This window comes from Melanotaenia boesemani, chromosome 15, assembly GCF_017639745.1.
Source record: "Melanotaenia boesemani isolate fMelBoe1 chromosome 15, fMelBoe1.pri, whole genome shotgun sequence".
NCBI lineage: Eukaryota > Metazoa > Chordata > Actinopteri > Atheriniformes > Melanotaeniidae > Melanotaenia > Melanotaenia boesemani.
The window spans coordinates 9,461,774-9,484,722 of NC_055696.1; the positions used below are offsets into that span (position 1 = coordinate 9,461,774).

Consider the following 22,949-nt stretch of genomic DNA (forward strand, 5'->3'; position numbering starts at 1 on the left):
TCTACTGGCTGTTCCGTCTAATGGTACTTCGAGCACTTCACAACCAAGCTGAATGAATGCCCTGCCCCAACTGTCACTGAAAGTAATCCTTTTTTAAAAGGCAGATTAGTAAGAAAGAAATTAAATTCTGACCACAAAGTAGCCATTGCTTTATGCAATGTGACCATTTTTTTAAACCTCTCTGCTTGTCCTGATGCCTGTTTAGCTGTTGATTATGATTCTCCATAATATATTCAGGAAGATGCACTGACATTTAAAATTGATTACAAAAATTAAAGTACCCATTATGCTTTATGGAGTGTAGTGTTATCTAACAGACCGTGTCTGTCACCAGATTTAAACATTACATTTTTACATTTCTATAAACCACAGAAATGAATACTTTCAACATTTCTGTGCAAAGGATGCTCAAGATTGTTTCCACCATGTTACACTGTGAAAATGTATGAAACAATGTATGTAATGCTCTTGATCTTTTCTTGAACCAAACCATATTGTTTTAATGTCTTAACAAGTTAAGCAATGGCTTCACAATATGACTGAACTAAGATATCCATGCCATTTTTACAGAAAAAGGATAAAGAAAAACAACAATCACACCATGAAGTAAAATCCAGATCGTTCTAATGAAGGTCCAGTGATATGATCCACATATTTTTGCTGTTATTGTTTTTTGTAATTTTGTAAGGAGAGAAGCTTTAATGTGTATCTCTGATAAATGGAAGTATATATATATATATATATATATATACGTAGTTTTTTGTTGTAGTTTTGTTTTTAGTTTTTTTAGTTTTGTGTACATGCTTATGTTTTGCAAATACAAGAACAACTGTCACGATCTACTTGGGAATTTTGCTTCTTTATTTTACTCTTTAAAAGATTAAACTGGCTTCACAACAGAACATGTATTTTACAAAGTTGTAAACATGTCAGAAAGCTGCCACATGAAATGATGTGTTACATTTGCAGGTGCAATATTTGTCTCGCACCTCCATGTCCTAAACACCATGTTTCTCTGCAGCCTTTCATAAGCATTCAAGTTGTCGGTTGATTCATATGTCCTTTTTTTGTTTTTTGTTTTTTTTTTTTTGCATTATTTCTTGCTTTTGCCTGTGTGATCAATGATACACGTGGATAAAAAGATTTTTACAAATAAAAATGAAACAAATCAAAACAAATATATATATATATATATATATATATATATATGTGTGTGTGTGTGTGTGTGTGTGTGTGTGTAATTATTATTATTATTATTATTATTATTATTATTATTAAACCTTTATTTAACCAGGAGGACCCATTGACATTCAAAATCTCTTTTTCAAGAGTGACCTGGCCAAGGTAGTAGCCAAAGCACAAAGTAAATGCAGGATACATATTATAACAATTTACATTTTCATAGTAAGACAACAAGTACATAGTCAAAAAAAATAAAATAAAATAAAATAAAATTATATATATATATATATATATATATATATATATATATATATATATATATATATATATATATATATATATATATATATATATATATAAGCTTTTGTTTTCCATTTATATGACTGACATTTACTACACTGACAAGCATAGCCTGTATGTAACTAATGGGTGGCTTAGCACGTTGCAGCACAATTACAGTCTCTTAAACAACTACACACTGCTGATGATCAAACGACCTAAACAGCAGCTAAGCAGCCAAGTGACACGTTGCCATCAATACAGCCAATTATTTGCAGGGCTATTCTGCTCTCCTTGCCTCAGGGAAGGGCTGTATCTTTAGTTTATATTTCACCAGTCACACAGTGACTTTTGGATATAAAGACAATTAGACAATTATTATTAGACCTCAGTGTTTTAATGATGATGATTACTACTTTTATTATCATTGTTGTTTTTCAATAATTAAATTTCTCTTTCACTTATTCCAGTTCAGGGCTGAAGTTCAGGGAGTTTCCCATCCCAGCAATTAGCAGGTGAGACACAAAGTACACCCTGGACAGGTCGTCAGACACAGAGAGACAAACTGTTCACACTTACACTCACTCTCAATGAGAATTTAGGTGTTTTTATTTTTTTTTTCATTTATTTATTTTTTTTCACCTTTGCATCTTTTTTTTTTTCCCAGTGTCTAGCTTCCCCGATACGGTTAGTGAGGGTTAGGACAGCGCTTATTAGAGACATAACTTCATGTACATGTGTGTCGTGTGTGATCACGTGTATGCATGTGTTGTATGTTGTGTATATGTGTGATCTGAGGGATTTGATGGGTAAAAATGTTTCTTTTCGTTTTGTTGTTTGTTCATCTTGTTTTTCTGTTTTGTTTTGTTTTTTTGTTTTTTTTGTATGAAAAGTTCTTTATAAACAAACATTGACTGAATAGAGTGACCGATTAACCTAACATGCATTATTTTGGACTGTGCATGGAAGCCGGAGTATCTGGAGAGCATGCAATTTTATTCAGAGTTTGTGTTTCTGTTGTGTAAAGTTAAAATTATGTTGTTTGTTGCATACCATTCATTTGATTTTTTTTGCTGGCAATAAACCACAGGAGATTTTATTCATGAGTACATGTTGCATTAACGTTGCAACATGTTTTACTCACTTTCTTTATCAAGTCTGTCTGTGAAGCTGTCAATCTGAGGCCAATGCGGAGTAAAAGGAATACTGTCACCTGGTGGCAAATCTGGTAATATCCCAGCCACCAGGTTTGATCTGCAGCAAGTAGAGTGAGGAGGACCAGGAAGTAATGGCAGTTTCTCTGTCAGAGAAGCAAACAGTTTCAGTTAATTTGTATACTTACTAGCTGACACCAGCTTATGTATTAACTGATTTCAGGGGAAATCAGGAAACAATGTATTTTCTTTTTCTCTTATAACAAATGATTGTGCACTTATTATTTCAAAAACTTACTGGGAAATGTTTGGATATGATAGCAACTGATATAGGGAAGGTTTTTTTAAAAAAAAAAACAACTCTTAATTCACACCCACTGTCTTTACCTGATTAGAGCTCTTCATTAGAGCTGTGTTTGGATGTGTTCACACTGCTTGTGTACCACCTTTTTCACTTACCTGTGGTACCTGTTAATGCAGAAGCTGTGACTAACCTTGCATGCTTATACAAATGTGTTATGTTGTTGAAGAGTGCTAAAGAAGCAAAAAAAAATGTTTAGAGGTGCAGTTGCATGTGAAGAATATAAGATTTTATTTTTCTCTTTTGTTTCTAATTAAATTGGATTACAATTAAAGCTCTCTGCTGCAACATAGTAAAAAATGTTGTCAAAACTTGGAGGGTGAAGGACCGTGCCTACTAATAACAGAAAATATGTGTTTCATCATCTGACAGAATATGAGAGTTGCTGGTTTGTTATTGTTCTCACTTATTTTCTTTAGCAGATTGGGTCTGTAAATATGCTGTACAACACTTTTTCCTTAACTAGGCTACACACCCTAACACTGTTAACCTGCCTCATATGTAACTGACAGTTATAATAGGTCAAACCAGATGAACTTTGAAGGGGGTTGCACATGCAACAAATGAAACATTTTGTTAGCAGAAAATTTACATTTGTGTCCACACCTGAAATTATAGGAGTCTAATCAAAACATTTTATCAAACTCTCGTGTAGGTGTGCAGTGATTTTTAACAAATCCCTATTTCCATATTTAAATATAAGGCACAGCATTTGTATTTTTATTTGTAATTCCAGCATATTTAGTTATTTTTAAAGTAGTTTTAAAGTATAACAGGAATGATGGACCTGTAATACATTATTAATACTTAAACATAGGAAATAGGCAGCTACTTTAAGATTTACTTTGTGACATTGTTCACTTGCACCTCATTTCTCATGAGACTAAGTAATCTGGTTTATTTTCTAAGTTGACTACAGAAGCCACAGATATGTTGTCAGCTGGTATTTAAGTGTTCTACGTACTTGTACTGCAGCGGAATCCCAAATAGCACGCTCAATATCATGCATGCTTTACTTAAGTCCTGAGGGCTTTCTCTTAATATGGGTCTTTCAATATTTTATTGCAATAGTAGCTCTCTGCACAGCAGATGAGCACCTCCATTTCCTCATTGAGGCTGCAGAGTTTCACTCTGACTCACACCAGAACAAAAATCAATAATTGCCCTTGACAGGTCACTAAAACACACAAACAGCTGTTTGGTAAGATGTTCTGGGGTATACCAGGGTTGTTCGATAAAGATTTTAATGGTCTCAAACATATCAGCAAAAAGATAAATCAGCTGGGGGATTAAAAATAAAAATGACATGGTGTTTTAAAATAAAAAAAAATGTTTCTATTGGGTTCATATTATCGCTATATTGCCTAATTTGTTCTATTTGACAGCTTCACATAGAAACACATTATGTTTCCTACTGTAAAAGGCATGATATGATGATGTACTACAACCATGTCAGTTTATTCAAACTAAAAATACAAAGCAGACACTGATCATCCACAACAATAAAATAAGGCACCTAATATCACCAGTGTCCAACTGGGATAGTTACAGCATCCATTAGATCATTTGGATCTCATGATAAACACACAGACTGGGCTTGTTAAATAGTAAATGGTCTGCACCTATATAGCATCTTTTAAACATTGTCTATATACAACAAAGCACTTTCTAAAGCGTTTTCCATTCACTTATTCACCATTCACAAATACTAACATGGTGCTCCTAAATAAACAGTTACCAGTTAAACAATCTGTTGTTTTGGTGTTAAGATGCTTTAGATCTGAGGAGTTTGAAAGCTGTGTAAACATTATGAGGTTTTTGTACGATTCTTTACCCATTCCTATGCTGTTTAATTGTGTGCCGCTACGTCATGTCCTGCTGCAGGAGGCCACTGCTGTCACTGAAAATGGTGACTGCAAAATTTGTGTTTGTCAGTGTTATTAATGGGTCACATGTGAAAATTGAACTACTATATGGATGCAAGGACCAGGTTTCTCTGCAAAACACTGCATAAGACTGCATTGTAATAAAGTAGTTTTAATGTTTTGGCTGAACTGTGTATGCAACTGCAAAACAAAGCCTTTGTATAGTCAAAGCTGCACTCTGCCCTGCCAGAGCTAAAAATGACAACTCAGTCATCTAGCAGATATTAAACTCAGAAGACTGAGAAGAAGAGCTGGAGGTAAGATGAAATGATAGCTACACCGGAAATTGATAACAGCTCCATGCCAAGCAATGCCAGAAAAGTATCCATGGACTTTTGACCTCTAATATCTGTGTTCAAAAGGAGGGTTTGAAGCAATCAGACTTGTGAAGTGGATGTTGTTTGGACCTCAGTGCTCATATGAGTTCTCTGCTATGTGACAGGCATGTGTTGTTTTGGACATGCTTTTAGACTGTTTTTTTTTTCCTTTTTTTTAACTTTCTGTTTCCAGTCAAATTTCCAGACTATTGCCATAGTATTGGTTGTGCATTTTCTTTTTGTCACTGCATGTTAAACTGCATACCAGTATGCATATACCACCAAATACTGCACTTGTAAAAAAGCCTAGTTTAGCTTTTCCTTTCTATTATTTTGAAATTAAACTAGTTGACTTAATTCCTATATGTACTCAATTATTTAAAAGCTATAGTATAGTCTTGGTTTTTAGCAATGAAGACTTTAAAATGTAAAGTTTTAAATGCTGTTTATTTAGTCTGACTGTGTTGTTTAAAAAATAACATTTCAGCACATTTATTATTCATACAATACCCTCAGTTCCAAGATTTCTTTGATTTTATCTGTTTCATAAAGTAAGGCTTAAATCCACACCAGGGTAAAGTGTAACAGGCTTTGAGAGATTTATACGAGTGAGTCAGCCATCACTGATAAGTCAAATATTGTACACTGACTTCCCAGCATGCTGCATGGTGCTTGACTAGGGCAGTGAATATAAAATCAGAGTTTTCAAAAAATAATATGTTGGTGAAGTCTTTTTAACATGCAAATGCTTTCAGAGTTGACTCAGGACATCTGGTAGCAGTACACACTTCTCAGAATCCAAACCCAACATGGAAAAGCAGCAATATTTTCACACAGTAGGACGAGCCATTTAAAAAAAAAAAAAAAAAAAAAGATGAGATAGAGTTCACTCAAACAGAAATGGGTGAAAGTCTTTCACAGCGGCCAGTGCATCCCAAGTTTAGCACATCCTAAAGAATAACCTGATTTTGTCCACAGTGACTTTGTCTTTCATACCTGGGATCTCTATGCATCTTCTATCATGTTCTGAACTTAAAGAGCTTTGCTTCTGCGGTTAAGGGATTTAAAAAAAGAACTTCAGGACAAAAGAAGGAAAAATTCTGTATAACATGGAACACATAGCATCATCTGCTTAAAGGCAAAATCAGTAGCATTGACACCTAGTGTTTCAAATCTGAACTGCAGTCAAAAGAGAAAAACACGGACAGCGTTCTAACCCCTGGGAGACTTTCACGCAGGTTGCTGGTTTGTCAGAGTACGGCTCTTTTATATACAGTCTATAAAGGAGGGAGAACATAGCGCCAGCAAACATCATGATTGCATAATATTGAATAATATTATATTATAAAATATTGATCCTCTCAGATCAGCCTCTGTCAGAAACAAGCAGAATGAGACTTTTCCGCCCTGAGCCCCGCCTCCCCCTAATGCGAGCTGCCTCTGATCTCAACACAAAACATACAGCCGTACATGTTCGAGCCCAAATCAGACCCCGAAAACGAGCGTGAACGGCTGAGTAACTCACAGCAAGGAATGCAGCAGGACATATTGGTTTGCTAAATACTCTGCTTACCAGCTATAGTCTGATATAACGTTACTTGCCATTCTTTACTCGCCTTATTTATTTGTACATGTTAACTGGTGTACATGTGGCAAATGTACCACAATGCCAACAGATGTGGAAAATGTCTGCTGCCAAGAAATAGAAAAGGTAATGATGCTATTTGGTAACATTTTGTTATTGTTACAGTATTTTTTTTTATCAGTACAGTTATTGTTATAGTATTATTACACTATAGTTAGCTGTATTTCTAGCCACTCCATGTACATATTGTTTCACGTGGCTAATCAGCTGGGTGTTTTTAGCCTGGGTGTTACATTTGTAGTATTTCCATCTAGTCTTGATCGCTAACTGGTCATCATTACATGTGTGCTACCTGCTGGTGGCGATCAGGTAAAGTAAGTGTGGGTTAATTCCTTTAGTTTCACTGTTGCTTACACACTATCAGACAACTTATTTGGTTTTACTTACAGCTTGTGGCTCAGGATCTGAAACATGGTTCTTGATTGTAGGAACAGACCCTCGTTTCAGCTAAAGCCTGTTCACAAATCCCTCGTTGTACCGGCCCTTATTCATCCAGCAGTCTTCAGTGAAGTACCGGTCACAAATGCTGGCTCCCAAAAAAAATCTCCATCCATTGCTTTCTACTTGTTGTTGCATTTGGGAATTTGAACAAATGTAGTTTACTCACATGAGTAATGAGTACTGATGAGTATTCAACACTATAACACTGCAGAAAGTTGTTTTTATTTTATTTTTTTTTACAAGTGGATTTTATGATTCTAGTTGCTGATATGTTATTAGATTTTTATAGGCTCTTTGTTTTTGTCTTGTCTGTGATGATTGTTGACTCAGTACAATTTTCTGCTCAAGCAGACAATAAAGTATTATCTTATCTTATGTTATTATCTTATCTTAAAGCTTGGAAATGTCAAATAGCATGATAGGGCCCTTTTAAGTTCATTTTGATGAGAAATCAAATTATGGAGAACAAATTCAAGTTTTCTTTTTTTTTCCAGTGTATCAACATGTGCTTACATCATGAGATCGCCCTTATATTTTTTTCTCTTTACTCCTTTTTGATTTTTTTTTTCTTAACTTTTCATTTTACTTTGATTTCTTGTTTTATGTTGTGTGGTTAATAAGCACTGCAAAGTATGATGACTTGCTTTTGTGCAAGAAATTTAGGCAACTATTTATAACAGATAACTGGAGCCAGGTCGCGGGGGCAGCTGCCTAAGCAGGGAAACCCAGACTTCCCTCTCCCCAGCCACATTCACCTCACCTGGGGGTATCTTGAGGCGTTCCCAGACCAGCCGAGAGATGTAGTCTGTCCAGTGTGCCCTGGGTCTTCCCCGGTGCCTCTCTCCAGAAAGAACAGATAACCTTTACTTGAAAAGTGTATAAATTATATAGTATGGTGCACATGGTTTTACACTGATATATATCATATTTTGCCATTTGAGAGTTCACATTTTGCTTGCCTGTTTGTGTAATGTTAAATCCAAATCTCCAACAAGATTGAAGTTACTTTTCAAATCTTAATCTGTTCTTAGACGCCAAAAGAACACCTAAGAATGGCTGCAGCACTTTCAATACATTTCTCAGGGTCTGACTAAGCACCTGGGCTATCACAGGCTACTATTTAGATTAACAAATAAACTGGATTAGTCTTTTCTGATCTTTCAATAAAAACAAAGACAAACAAACACATTTTTGACAAACTCCCTGTTAGATGCGCTGAATAAGGGGTAAGAATAAGCTGAGTAAGGGAGACTATGACTGTGGGAATGACATGAGAGTTTGTTGTGTTACATGATATGAAACAAAGATGGCAACTGGATGAGTAAGCAGCTCACATGATGAAGACACACATGGGAAACAAATTAAAATATCACTTCATTCTAAAATGGGGTAAGTGGGAACATTTCCCTTTCAACAAAGTGAGTAGGCCAGATGAAGAATGAAATTTTGTAGTTAAAAAAAAAATCAATAAAAAAAATCAATATGTGCAACTAGTGAGTCCTATACCTGGCTCAAGAACACTTTGAGAGAAGACGGGATGGGGTCCCTTAAAAAGGGCTTGATCCACCTTCTCAAACGTGATACATGTCCTTTACAGTAAGATGAGATGTTCGTTGTATTGTGATACTTGAGGTAAAATCTAAATACCTGCTTTAACACCAGAGTTACGATTGTGTGGTTAAACGCCCGTTTAATCCTCTATTGCAACGCTAATGTTAGTTTGATAGGGAGCACGATTGGTCAACAGCAGCTGACCGCGCCCTCAACCCATATGAGCTACCTACCAAACTATTACCATCAAGTGTCGGGGGGGATGACGGCTCTGCTGCTGCTGCTGCTGCCCTCAGTGCGTTGGAGGAGAGAAAGCATCTTTGTCTGCACAGAGAAGCTCCGGGCTTCCCTGCCTGCCTGCCTGCACCGACACAGCAACATCTAAAGATAAGAAGACTATCCTTTCTGAAGATAGAGGTCGCATATTCATCTACCGCATTCATCTAAGCTCAATTTAGGATTTTCTCGCTTTCTCCGTTGTGCTTGCTGTTTTGCCTGGTTGGAATAATCAAACCCTCCCTGTATCCATGTGTCGGATCGCCGGATGATGTACAGGTAAATGACACCGCACACCTACACAGAAACGACCTTATGGACGGTGGTAATTGGTTTTATAGCGTGCTGCGGTAAGGAACCGCGAGATAAGCCACACTGTGGACTGTGTATGGGCTTTCTGTTTTTCTGTAAAACGCCAGTGAATTCTTTGTATTTCAATTGGAAGATGTTGGGCTTCTGCTCCACAATTACCGAGACTTCACATGGGGTGTGTTTTTTTTTAATTTTTTTTATTATTATTTATTTTTTTATTTTCTGGAGATTCCGCCAGAGGTGTCTAGATTTTAAACACAGCCCTGTTGTTTTAGCTGTGTTTACAGTCAGTTCAGGTGGGTGGAGGTGATGGTTTCCAAATTCAACACGGTTGCCGATGAGGTCGCTTAATTGCATGCCGGAAGACATGCCCTGTGGTTTTGGCTACATGCAGCTCATGCAGTGGGGCTTTTTCTTTAGAATAGAGGGGGGCTGCAGCTCCTGTAGAAATAAATGAAGCGGGATGTACAACCTATTGTTTGATTGCACCAGATGCCACATGCCGAGTTGGCTACTGTAGGTGTAAATTTTTTATACATATAAAAAAGTGAAGTTGAGGTGGTCTTTGAGTCCTTTTGCACGCAGGGCCTTTGTCTGTAAAATGCTCGAGGTAGCCTATTTATTATTGAGAGGGATTTCGTGTTTTCTGCCAGAGGACTGGCCAGTTTAAAGACAGGGGAGAGGGAGAGACAGTAATTGAGTCAAGCATCTGCCATCATTTGCAACAAAGAAAGCTTAAAATTTAGCTTACATATGATCCTTAAATTAAAACAAAGTTGGAAACGAGAGATTTAGCTGTTATGTTTACCTGTATGATAGGCGATCTCTGTTGAAAACTGCAGCCCAGAGTACACCTCCATACAGTTGTAAGCTTCTGCCTCCATAATGGGGGCTGACTACTGAGGAGGTGCTGCAGGTTAAATTACAGGTTGTGCTCAAAACCATTTTTAAAAACACATTTTAGTCAATCCCTTGTACAAATTTGCAACACTGCACATTACATATAGGTGATTTTGACGAAGTAGAGGGAAACAGTTGACTTAATCATTATCTATTGTTCAGTGGATTGCATGAATTGATGTGATGGAGAAATTATGTCTGTTAACTTGTTTTCAGAGTGTCTCTGAAGCTGTTAATTAGAATGGTGGTGAGTCAGGTCACAGTTTGATATTTCCCTCAATAATTAGATTAATTTACCCCAAAATTGAGGGGAGGTGCCCAAGACTCTACTGCTGCTCATCTCACGGGAGTGTTGCTGCCCTTACTGCTCCTCCTGCAAACCAATTTGCTTTGCTAATTCTGCCTCAACTGTAACTCTGCACATTTTGTTACTGGGTTCCTCGAATAGTAAGACTACAGTACTACAGTTTTAGGTAAAAAAATATATATATATATATATATATATATATATATATATATATTGTTTTTTTTTTTTGTTTGTTTTTTGTTTTATTTTTTTTTTTTTATTTTTTTTTTTTGTTAACCTAAACTGGGAGTGCCACCTTTGTTTGACTACTGTTGCACACAGTCTTTAAGCATCTCACTTGTGGACATCTCACAAGTGTTGCGTCACGAGAATACACATTTTCACATCAACACTTTAACCCTCCCACCTGCTCCTTGAGTTGATAGTCATTTAAATGATAGTTCTTTCCTTAGTAAGGCACTTGGTTTTCTGAATTGGAGCCACATTGACTCCAAGAATTTTATGGCTTTCAATGCTCCTACATTAATAATGAATTTATGCACATCCTGACCTTCTGTGTATGTCGTGTTGTTGGGATATTTTCAGGCCATAAAATGTTAGGGCATTTTATAATTTTTATTTGAACCTTCTTTCAGCTTGATTTTCTAATATTTTGAGCTAAAATATTTAATTTACAAGTTTATTTTTATTACCCGCTGGCTCTATTTTGACAAGACATGCTATTGCCAAGATTTTTCTCATCACTGAGTAGCTATATTTGGGGCCTCCAGTCCATTTTTGCCACACTTTTGTTGCTGTGATCTGACTCACAAGACATCTGCCTTCATTGCTGCTTCCAATGAGATTTAAGGATTTGGGCAAACCTAACATTTTAAAAAAGGAAAATTGTGTCACTGCTACAACAACAACAACAAATCTAATGCTGCAAGTTATTATTTTCTAAATATTATTATTAATTATTTTATAGCTTTTAATAGTATTAGGCTGCATGACACATCACATCACTTCACATTCAGCTTAATGTTTGAATTTATTTGAGCCATTATCTCTTCAAGCTGCACTTACTTTATGTTTCTTTTAAATTAGCATGACAGCTGTTGAGCATGAAAAGGAAATGTGGAATTAAGAACTCACACACAAATTACCAGCCAGTATGTACAGAGAGATAGATGGCAGGGCAGAAGAGACTGCTTGAAATAACAAGAGGGCAGAGTTGACATGGGGTGTGTATGTGCATGTGTGTCACAGCTCAATAGCTTCAACGTGCATACTGGGGAAGTGGAAGGTTACAGATATTGTGTGGCATTGCGAATTGTGTCGCTTCCTCTCTATCATACTTCATCAAGGTCATATCCACAGACTGAAAGTGGTGGCCCTGGCCTTTTCCACTCCTGGCTCTGGCAGAGGAACGGGGCCCCCGGACCACTGCTACTTCTAATCAGGGCTGATGCGTGACTCAGTTGCATGCCAGCTGCAAAGCCAAACAGAGATTAAGTCCCTAGAAGATGAAGACAAAAAAAAAAAGGTCAATGTTGAGATCCTTGTTTCTCTACACCTTTAGGGAGTCTGGGTTATTTAGTTATTCATGCATTATTTCTAACGAACTTGGTTCGAATGGCTGAAACAAAATAAAGAAATAACTGAAACACAGTACAAGTCATGTAACCAGAGGCCATAGAGTTAGAGTTGTTATACCAGCAGCAAATTGTTGGTTAAATTATATTCTGGGTCATTGTGCCACTTGGTTTTAAGAGTAGCTACAAGGGTGTAAAACACTAAACCACCGTTGAAATTTTACAGGGGGACCCCTGTTTTTCAGGAAAAATGGGGCCACTGCCCCCTTCTGCATTTCTGTATAAAATAATTATTTCATATTGAATTGTATAATATGGATGTAAAGTATTTGTTTTAATTACAAATGAAAGAAAAATACTTTTAAACCTTTAAAAAATTTTTTTACTTTCACTCTTGTGCCTCACAATAGTTTGGTCCAAGAACTAGATTTATATTATGCTAGTAAAAAAATAAACCTCATTACAATTATTATATTTGTCCGCTTCTTTTTCTCACAGCATCTCCCTAATAAGTGCTTAATATAAGAGCTATAATGATGGGAGGCCTTTAAAGTCAGGCACTCCCCAGATGAGTATTTATAAAACCAGTTGCCAGTTAAATATAAGCCAACTTTGCACACTAAAATACTTATTATTTCACCCACTTGTTACACTACTTATGCCCTGAAATTTTAGACTGAAGTCTTTGCTTATACTGTTAAGGGCCAGATATGGGCACTGCAGTATATACTTAAAAAGAAAAGAAAAAAACTGCAAAAATTAACTGCATATGCAGTGGCAACTGATTTGAAAAGCTTGACTGATCTCGACATATGTCTGAAATAATAGATGGTGAAATTGCCTGCTATTTTCACCACAGGTGGTACAGTAGACAGAAAGAAACGAGAGGTAGTCTATAATTTTCTGCAAGTAGAATGTTACTTTGGAATCAGCAAAAGCCTGTCAAACTTGGAAATGCTGGTACAAACTGTCTTTTGAAAGACTGGGTATAGTTCACTAAACATGTGCATGAAAAAAATGCATCAAATCACAATCTATGCAGAAAGACTGCAGACATAAGGAAGAGAATAGCATTACGTATTTCTATCCATAGTTTTTTTTATTTTATTTTATTTATTTATTTTTTTGTAAAATTGCTGTAAGATTGAGATTTCATAGAAAGAAAGGCCATTTAGACCACTTTCTTGCTATTTCAGGGTAACTACACCTCAGGAGAATTCCAGCATGTGATTTATTATCAGTTAAGAGTTCTTAATCATGACTATGAGATACTAGCCAATTTTGGATTTCTCTCAGGAATATTATTACCTTTTTTGTTGCTGCTTAACAGAACAAAAGTATTTCCTCCCACCTGGTAAAGCAGCCAAAATTTGTAACTGATGACCTTCCAAAGTTGACACCACAGTCTCCAATCAGCCTCTGGTCTTGATTAAGAGGCTATTGTTGGCCAGTAATACCAAAGAGCGGAAAAAGAGTAATGTAAGTGCTCTTAATCACACTATTGAACTTTGAGTTCTGTAGTAATCCAACCAAATGCCGATGAAGTTGATATATATTCCCAGTTAAACACGTTAAGACATGTTATGCTGCAGGTGAAACAAAGCAGTTTGGTCTTTTTGCTCCATTTGGGACTCTTGTGCTCATTCAGTGGTGTTGCATTACATTGCAGATGTAAGTATTTGAGCCTGTCCATCCTTGCTCCTGTGTGACAGTGTGAGTAAAGGAGGCTGAAGCTGCTGTTAACCAAAATGTGCCTAGGCAGCATAATCAGTGCCCTTAGAGATATAAAACACAATATCAGCCTGTCAGGATATGCATTATGCAGTTAGAGTGCTCAAAGCACGGGAATGCAACAAGGTCCAAATCCACTACACAGTACTGATGGGGACAATGTACATGGCGTAAAGAATAGACACAACGTTTTGGTGTAGATGCTCTTTCATTTTGAATAAGTATATTTATGTACAGAGAGTTGGTCTAACATTTATTGTCAAACAGTATGATGGAGATTATGTGTGCTTTTCTGATCATAAAATCTAAATTACAGTCTAGTGTTTAGAAGAGGGGAGCTAAATTGACTGTAAAGCACCAGCCCCTCCAAAGAAATATCTTCACATTTCTGTATTTTACATTGTTCAACAATGTGATCTTTGGGTTTTGCAAGTGTCATGTCTTCAAATTCCTAAGTAAAGAATTCTACTGTAGGAAAAAGATAAATCCAACAACAGAAAGGGTCGACTGAATTATTCAACGCCATCTTGCAAGAAACGTGAAAGCCCCTTTTTTCTTTTGAAACAATGATGACACGAGGAAGGTTAAACGTTCACCTTGACTGACTGTCACCATGGTAATATGCACCATATACATCACCTCAGCAGCCATTATCATAGAATGAAAAATAATAATCCTGACTACATTTTGGGTTGTTGAAATGTTTTGATTGAACTTGCATCAGATTTTTGTGTCAGAGACTCCTGACTGGGCTGCTGAAGTCTTACACTATCTTAGTTGTATATCGCTCTCTGCATCTTTTTTCTTTCATACCTGCATTACTCTCACAGACTGAGGCATTTATCTTCACGCGACTCTCACATGGAAGGCGTGCAAGAGTTCACAAAGAAAGGTTGCTCATGTGGTGGAAAAATCAGAGCAGAAAACATGGCCAGCCATTGCAAACTACAATATAAGACTCAAGCTTAAAAGCTGAGTCCTGCAATCTTTCCATTTTTTTTCTTATCACGTTACATCCGGGCAAATGGCAGATTTGTGTGAATGCAGGTGATCCGTGAGCGGCATGCAGGGCATGATTTGAAAGATTCTTAACAGCTGTCTGACTGTCTATCCATCGCAGTGATCCAGTCACACTTAGATGACCCTCAGACTGCAGGATAGGGAATGTTCTGGTAAATGCTGGTACCGTCGTTTATTTCAATTCCAGCTGTATCTTCAAGCATCTTTCATAGGGAGCAGATTTGTGCTCATTTGTTACAGTATGCATAGGAAATCTCATCTAATGCTGCATTGTAAAATCAATCTTATTCTTGCCCAGGGCAGCTTCATCTATAAAGGCATTTGTCTCATGTGTCCTACCTGCATGAGAGAGAGGGGGGGGTATCCATGCCATATCAATGTCAGGATTCGTTGGGTTTTAGTGGAGCTTTCTGATCCTGGCCAAGACGCTGTTACCCAAGATTAACCTAGGCTGTTCTGTTGCATAGCTGCTGTAAAGGAGACAACTGTCTGTTAGTGTGTGTTTGTGTACGTGTGTGAAAAGAAAATGCTCAGTGAGCGGGGTTCTTGCATGCTCCCACTCTCAGTTTTGTCTGTTGGCATCCTTCTCAGGATGAGATGTGACAGCACTGGATCATCTAATCATGGATGTCATAGCATAGCTGCTTATTAACTGAGATTTCAAGGGCAAACATTTCCATCATGAGGAGCCGGTGTACTGTATAAATGGGTGACCTCCAGGAGGAAGCACAGAACTGAATTATGGCTCCTGGTAATGTCACTGAAGCAGAGGAGGGACCAGTTGTCTCATTAAATTTTTTTGTGCATGTATTTCTGGAAGTGTTTTTATGGGAAGGTAATTTATAAAACATTCGTTGATATGAGGCATTTTACCAGAGGATGAGATCTCAAACAATTACGGCTTTCTTCAGCGTTGAGAGCGAAGGTCTGTTGATTATAATAAGAATTCCTTATGATGATTGTATATATGTGTTTGCACATCAAAAGTGCTGATGAGGCACACTTAAAGATGTAAAAAATTATGAAGTTTCACCTAAAGAAAAGCACTGCCTTGATCTGAGATATTTGTACTGTAAAAGGGAACTCCTTGACAGTGTGTTTGGCTCAGTGTATGTTTCAACAGATAAAATTTAGATATGAAAGCTTCAAGCACATCGTTTTCATTTATTTATTTTGCATGAGTGTGTGCACAGTTGCTAGGATGCTTGAGTTAATCTTTTGGAAGCTTTGGTTTATTGTTTATTAGCTTTGACAGAAATTATTTGTGCTCTTCTTTATCAGCTGTGCCTATACCACAAATTCATATAGATCACTTTTTGTCCAGCATCTTTATTACCAGAGAGGCATTTTAATTGAAGATGCAACAGCAAGCAGTTCGATTAATTTTGTAATGTAATAATATTTCTTTGTTGTACTTTGTTTTAATAAAAGACATTAACCAGACTTGTAAAATGTGCTCTCATAGTATTTTATAATTACCTATTATTTCCTTTAAATGCTTCAGTTTTTTTCTTTGTTTTTTTATTTTTTCTCAGTTGTCTGATCCATCTCTCAGTTGGATACAAGGAGCAAATGGTGCCACAGCAAAATGTAATGAAATAAAATGAACATTAGTAATTAATGAATGTCCCTTCTGACTCCAGTTTGACACCATACAGTTGTTTAGTCTGTTGTGTTTTCTGCTATGCTGTCACAGGGTTATGTGTACAAAAACTACTTGACCAGGATTAGAGAAAGATTATAATTTGGTTTAAAAATACATCCTTTCAAACTCACTCTAATATTAACATCTTCTTTGTGAGCCCTCTGTACAAGGGGCAGCATGAGATGTGTGCAGTACAGAAGATCTTTGCGCACCCTAGGAAGCGCTAATCCTTTAGCTTCTGCTAAATTCTGCATATCAATCAAACCACACAAACAGGGTGTCACATGAAAACAGAGGCTCTGCTAATTACAAACATGTCTGTTTCATCAATATGTGACAAAAGCCTGCAAGCTAAGAGCAGCAAAAATTAAATGAATTAATTAAAAATCACATAATAGTAAATCATGTTTTACTTCTGTTGTTTTATGGTCAAAAGATTTTTTGCTCTTCCTCAACAAAAAAAAAAAGAAATGCATTTCTCTATGACTTTGTGTTTGAAATGATTCATTAAGGTCCTGGTAGTTACCATGAAGGTTTAAGGTGTTTTATAGTGAAGTATGCACTCCATGATATGCTGTCTTGGGGTTCACTTCTTTCTGGACCCCTAATGGTGTTTCTAAGGTAAATTTGGAGACTATCACTTGATTCTCTTGAATCTGACCATTGATAGAGGTGTTGATACCCAAAATTATCTGATGGGTTTCTAAGATATTTACCTGCGAACCACCTTGATTAAAACATCTATAAAACCGCTCAGGTTAACCCGTCCTGACCCTGTTTAGAAGGAGATACTGTGCTCCAGGTGAATTTATTCTAACACAGTAACACATATCTTGATTCTGACGGCATATGTGTGGCAATCTCACTTGTTTTAGTTTTCCTTTGCGTTCAATATTTTACATACAAACCTTGTAGTTGTGAAGATATACTGCATTTATTTTGGGTATGTCATTTCAGACGAGAGGAAGAAAAAATAGACCTTGTGAAGAAGAGGTTACATGAAGAAAACGTTAATGCCTTATTCCCACATACTTATGACTTTGACAAGCTGTTTATTCCTGATAATCTCTGATAATTTGGCAAACCTTCTGCTCTGTCATTTTCTAGTTTTCCAAGTATCTTGGAAAACAAATATTAGTCCAAGGCTGCATACCACTTCCAGTATCCTGGCTCTAAATCAAAAGGTAATCAATGCTTAGTTGGGTCATGCTTCCACCAGACAAATTGCCATCATTCTCTGACGTTTTTTCAATTTTCTGCTTAACTAAGATTGATTGAGTTCATATATGGAAAGTTGATGGTTAAGATTAAGTATTTTAAAGTGCATGGTTAGGTTTGTAACTTAAAAAATACATGATAGTGGTTCACCTTCACATGTGAAGACAGGTTACTGTAAAATGTACAGAGTGCAAGTAAAGTGCATCATATAGTATTTCTTTAAATAAATAAAAACAATTTTAAAAGTGGTCACACACCTAATAGACCAAACTCCTCACTTATCTCTTTCCCTCCATTTCTGGTTCGGTTGTAGTCATAGTAAAATGGACATCAAAACAGAAGCAGACTTGGGCACGAAAATGGCTTGGGAATTTGGTTTCCTATGCAGTCCATTTTCTGGACATTTAGAGAGAGGGGAGGTGAGGGACGGGGTGGGGGGTGATGTGGTTTCAGGGGGTCTGGGTCTTTGGGGACATTTCTATGCAAGTATAGTACTTGAAATGATAAAAATAAAGTCCAGTTTCCAAAATTAGATCACAGTTTTGCTCTTAAAGTAACATGATCAGGGTTATAAATAGGATAAATTAACTACAGAGCACATAGGAGATCAAATATAATGACAGTGCATGCATCTGTGATTGAAATGTTAATAGATCATTGACGTAATACAATTTGGATCCATCTATTTGCTGGAGTCTGCTACACACATGGAATAATATGATATCATATGAACAGTGTATGTAGAGGGCAATAAAATAAAAAAAAAACACTGTGCAGATAGTAACTGCATGAGTTTAGGAAAAATTCCATATTGTTCTCCAAGCTAATGAAAGAAAAATAATAATAAAAAGAAAAAGCCATCTTATTTAACAGTCTTAAATAAATTCATATCTCAAGCAATATCACTGAAGAGACAGCAAGCTTAATAAATTATTTCATCATCTGTTTTACCAAGTGGCCGATGCTTTACCTGACTCATAATCACTGTGGTGCGGTCAGGGACCGTTATGTTTGACAAAAAAACTCAACTATGTTGTATGTCTCGCCTACAAGTTGTCCAAATGAAAGAGTCATAGCTGTTGTGTATTCATACTAATCAGTAAGACTCACGGTTCTGTCCTTTACAATGCAGTCCTGCCCTTATCGGCTGCAGGAGGGAAGTGCATCTCATGCAAGTGTTTCCACAGTGACACAATTATAAAGTCTGTTGTTCAACAAGCCACAAAGTCCTTATAATAAGCGGGGTAGATGGGTGAGGTGGTCATTTCACTTCCTGGTTTGGTTTAGACAAAAACATTACTCATTAAAATTGCGAATTCATCATCTATTAAGCTAAAATGAATTATTTTTGTATTGTGATCATCATCTTAATGAATAGCATTTAACAGGATGCAGTGGTTGTATGTAAATACAACATGTTACAGTGAAACCTCACTTCCACGTTGGATTTAACTCATTTGGTTAAGGGTATGAGGATAATAGTTAGGACCAAAATGCATTCTTTCTGCAGTGGATCATAACCACCACGGATATGGAGTTGCTCTCATGACAACTATAGTTTCTGTCTGCGTCCATAAACATATCTCATTTGGGGATGTTTTGGGGAGACGGACAGGCTAGTCTCAACCACGCTGCAAGTAGAGGGGATGGGACAAAACTGACAAAACCATATGAACCAGAAGTAAATTTGTAGAGATAAAAAAAACTCTTTTTGTAAAATAAAGCCAATTATAGTTTGATATACACTTGAATTGAACATAAGATTTTATAGTATTATACAGATAATCAGACACTAAATAAAGCTGTATGAAAAAAGTATAGGGATGTCTCTTGCATTGCAGGTCCTCCTGATAAAGGAGGAGTAAAACTTAACTCAGTTCACATTGGTTTTCCTGTCTGCCTGACTGAAATATACCTCCAACACAAATTGTGAATAACAGAATTTTAAGACCGAGCTAATTTTTGTCTAAACACTTACGTTAAACATTTATCCCAAAACATCAGAACAGTTAGAGATTACCCTCTATTGCTAGAATATCTCGGGCATTTCTGATGCTAAACTGAAAGAAATTCCCTGTCATTTTTACTTTGGCTAACCTGCGGGAGACCGACTCGCTCCACTCCATCCCCTACTCATCTACAAACATACATCACTCCTGTCATTACGCGCTCTAACAGAATGGAGTGGGTGTCAACCCGAGAATTTAAGTCCTTTCAAAAACATTGCTGCAACAAAATATTCTGCTCGGCTAAAAGTCAACTTCAGTTTTACCCAAACATTCAAATACGAGTAAAAAAATTAATATTGACAGTGTGCCAGGACAAAAAATCTGTCTAATGATGTTTGGGAGGTTTTTGGTGCCTCAGCCGAGCCTCTGTTAGCACAACCTCCACATCAGTGTGTGATGGGGTGGTGCTCTGATCCTGCTGGGTTGGACACAGACGGTGATCAGGCTCATTTGCAGCATGCAAGTAAATAATCTGGATGATGCTTGCCATCTTGTCATTTAAATCTTTTTTTTTTTTTTGCTGTTGGAATCCATCCAAACTGCATTTCCGAGGAAAGCATTTCAATTGGCACAGTTACAGCTACGTACCAAGCAGATGTGCATGCATTTTGTCATTACTATGTCTTCACTTAATGAGAGCAGTGTGCACAGTGCCATGTTTATGCTTGTAGCTAGTGTTACATAGTTAGTTACCTAATTACCTGGCTTGCTGGTTTGTGAAAATGTCAGCTGTTATAATGCCTTGTACTGCTGAGAAAATGGAAGCTTGTGTTCTATTGACATGCACTCATTGGCCTACACAGAACTCCAAGTAGATAGATATTTTAAATTGATTGTTTTCCCTGCCACAAGACCATATCTGTCCTTATTTATCTCATTACACCTACAGGTGCTGTAAGAACAGAGTTTTTATGTCGGTGCCTGTATGTGCTGGAGCTTTCTCAGCAAGACGAATTGGTAGTGCATGAAGTAAAATAAGGGAACACCAACAGTGTGACCACATATGTTGTGAAAATGGATGACATGAGTGTTTATAATTAAAATCAATATTCCTAAATGGCTAATTTCCTTCTGACCTAAAGAAAAAATAGCAAAAAATATTCTTCTTTTAGCAGAACAGACATAAGACATGTTTAGTGGCTTTTTTAAAGTATGATACAAATCACCATGACAACTAATGACTTAACAGTCAAGAAGAGGATCAAGCTGCTGATGAAAATGAGGATAATGATGACTTTATTTATGCAGAAGACTATATGTGTAACGATAAGGATGGAGATAGTGTTGATGCAGATGTTGATGAGAGAAGTGATTATTTATTTGGTAATAACACCTAAAATGACTAGTCAATAATAATCAGAGATGAATATAAAAATGTGCTCCTTTATCAAAAAAAAAAAAAAACTCTTTTTTTACAGAATAAGCCAAAGTCCTGAAGCAGCTGCAAAAACAGAAAAAAAGTTCAGAGCTTTGAAAAATGCTTTGCCTATTTGCTGTCTTGCTGAGAGTTAGATGAGACGACTGATAACACTCTCATGTCTGTACGGTAGAAATGAAGCTACTGCCAGCAGCCAGCTAGCTTATCTTCTCTCAAAGAGTGGAAACAGGGAACACAGCTACACTGCATCTGTCCACAGGTAACCAAATATTCACACCCATGCCTATAATGCATCTCTAACTTACATGTTATATATAATCTGTACAAAGAGTAAAAGAAATAGAAAAAAATTACCCTTTTACAGGGACCAATGGGGACTCCAGGAATATATTGCTGACCGAGAAATAGTCTCTTTTCATATTTTGCAGTCTTTGCCTTCAGCTTAGTTGGCTGCTTGCTGGCTGAAAAGCTTCACATTTAGCATGCTGGTATTAGAGCTCTGTCAGTCTTCTCATTTAAATCTCAAGAAAGCAAAAGATAATATGAGCTTAATTCACAAAGAATTTGACTTTATATATATATATATATATATATATATATATATATATATAATACAGGTGCTAGTCTATTCAGATGCAAGTCTATATATATATATATAGACTTGCATCTGAATAGACTAGCACCTGTATTATTATGTGTTATTTAATAGTAACAAAAAATAACCAGTCCTACTCTGCAGATAAAATAACCCAGCTCCTATCCTCACCCTACCTTCTGAAGAAGGTATGTTTCCACCACGAAGAAAACAGAAAAAAAAGAAAAAGGGGGGGGTACAAGATGTCATGTATCAGTAATTAAAGTTTCAAGTTACACCCGCCACTATAGATGAGAGCAGGCCTATCATAAAAGATTGAGTTACTCCAATGAAGTTGACTCCAAAAAAAGACTGCGCACCGAGGAGAAAGCAAAAGGAATAAAATGTAAGATTCATAAAGCTGAGAGAGGACGAGAGAGTATTTTTTGCAACATGGCATACATTTGAAGTCGGGACACTGTCATGCCCTGTGAAAAATGTGAATATCAAGACTATTACTGAGAGCAGTACAGCTGCATGCAAACAGCATGAAACAACATTAGTAATTACGGCATGTGCAGCATGATATTGCTTGCTTTCATGTTAGGTGCAAAAAAAACCCATGCCGACTGAGTGAATCAGTGACAAGAGGTGGCACATGAAAGACCAACAGCTATCACCTCAGTGTCTTATGCATGCTGCAGAGACGAAAACCATTGTTTATTGGATGACACTAGATTAAAGAGGGAATGTTATAACTCTCTTTCTGTTAATAAACTGCGTTGCATTTAACCATCAAATTTAAATCTATGCTCATTAGTTTTGTTGTGAAGAATTAGAAAATAGTGATGTATGGAATATGAAGCAATAGCATTTATATGCTTACCTTGAGACTTGAAGCATGCACGTACTTCTCCATCCAAACATAAAAAAATTCTGTCATCATGGGGATGGAAATGCAAATAATTTATAATGTCCTCTGACTCATAAGGGCGGAAGAGGTAAACACAATGACTGAAAACATACTTAAAAATAAACCCATTAAGCAAAGCTTTAAAAAAAATGAAAAAAAGCTTTAGAAGAGCTATGTACTGTCCCAAAATGAACATTATTGTCATCTCATATTAAATAAAATTACACTTAAATATCA

At 36.6% G+C, this 22,949-nt stretch overlaps 1 protein-coding gene across 5 annotated transcripts in view; it reads left to right on the forward strand.

Moving 5' to 3' along the window:
- The first annotated feature begins 9,169 nt into the window (after positions 1-9,169).
- nrxn2a (neurexin 2a) overlaps positions 9,170-22,949 on the forward strand; it is a 134,264-nt gene continuing 120,484 nt past the window's right edge. For all 5 annotated transcript variants that reach the window (XM_042008451.1, XM_042008455.1, XM_042008452.1 and 2 more), the window contains exon 1: positions 9,170-9,410. The gene's annotated coding sequence lies outside the window, so the exon portion shown is untranslated. The remainder of the gene's footprint in view (positions 9,411-22,949) is intronic.